The sequence below is a fragment of the Bison bison genome, unplaced genomic scaffold (genome assembly GCF_000754665.1).
Source record: "Bison bison bison isolate TAMUID 2011002044 unplaced genomic scaffold, Bison_UMD1.0 scf7180017853732, whole genome shotgun sequence".
Classification (NCBI taxonomy): domain Eukaryota; kingdom Metazoa; phylum Chordata; class Mammalia; order Artiodactyla; family Bovidae; genus Bison; species Bison bison.
This window is the reverse complement of record NW_011484305.1, coordinates 19,430-20,730: the sequence shown is the minus strand read 5'-3', so window position 1 is coordinate 20,730 and position 1,301 is coordinate 19,430.

Here is a 1,301-nt window from a genome sequence, read left to right as displayed (position 1 = left end):
ATATATATATAAGCCAAAATATTAGTAATTCTATTTCTTCCTGGGGGTGGGATTTAGGGTTTTTTAAAATTATCTTATCTGTAATTTGAACATATTTTATAAGAAAGATTTTGTAATAATTACAAATGCTACAAAACAGTTGAATATATTTTTAAAAAGTAACTTTGTTACTTTTCACAGCTTTTTGATGTTGAACTTTCACAAGGGCATTTTGCTAGGCTATGTAAATCATAATCATTGGTGGTAATTTATTTGTCTTTATAATTGGCCTCAAAAAGAATTCTAGCATTCATTATTTTAGTCTCAAAAATTGCATTGCCATTCTCCTAGTGTGTCTTGGAAATCATTATACATTTTATCATCCTCATTTTCACTTTCATGCATTGAAGAAGGAAATGGCAACCCACTCCAGTCAGTGTTCTTGCCTGGAGAATCCCAGGGACGGGGGAGCCTGGTGGGCTGCTGTCTATGGGGTCGTACAGAGTCAGAAATGACTGAAGCGACTTAGCAGCAGCAGCAGCTGATAAGGACATATGTCTAAGTTGTCTGCAGATCCTGCATTCATTGAATGAGTTGACCTCTGAGTTTGGTACCACTAGGGATAAGAGGATGCTTTCACATGCAATTGCTGGACCCTATAAAAATGGGGGTTACAATGGCAATTTCTAATTCTCTGCACAATTCTTGAGAAAATACACTTTGGACTGATTGACTCCAGTTTTAACTTTGGGTATTTGCTGTTTAAAATAAGATACCAACTGGAGTTGTCACCAAGAATGTCCTGCAAGCTGATTTAGACACAAACAGTGACAGGCAGCCACACAAAAGAAAGCTAAACTCCTCTTATCAATTTTAAAATGTAGTCAAATATGGTATTCCAAACATAGTAAGTCTGCAGTAGTTCACATGGCAGACTTAGTATGTTTGGAATACTGTGATGTGCAGTATTCCAGGAGTTACAGATAGATGATGTGTAAATAGGACAAACTTCCCTGAACTTCAGAAATTTATACTCCAAAGTTGAACTGGTTCTTTGCAGAAGGAAAGATAGTTTATATTCATTACAGGTTAGTAGAAGGGAAATAAAGAAATGCAAAAAATCTTCCTTCATATTGATTTAGCAGTAGTTGAAGTAAAGAGCTAGTTGATGTTATGGTCTTTGATTAGTCTATTTGGTGTTGATTGAGTTAGATTAACAAGCTCCCCAGATCAGAGCTATAGCCATAGTAAAGGCCATCTGTGATAAGCCTACAGCAAACATTATTCTCGATGGTGAAAAACTGAAAGCATTCCCCCTAAGA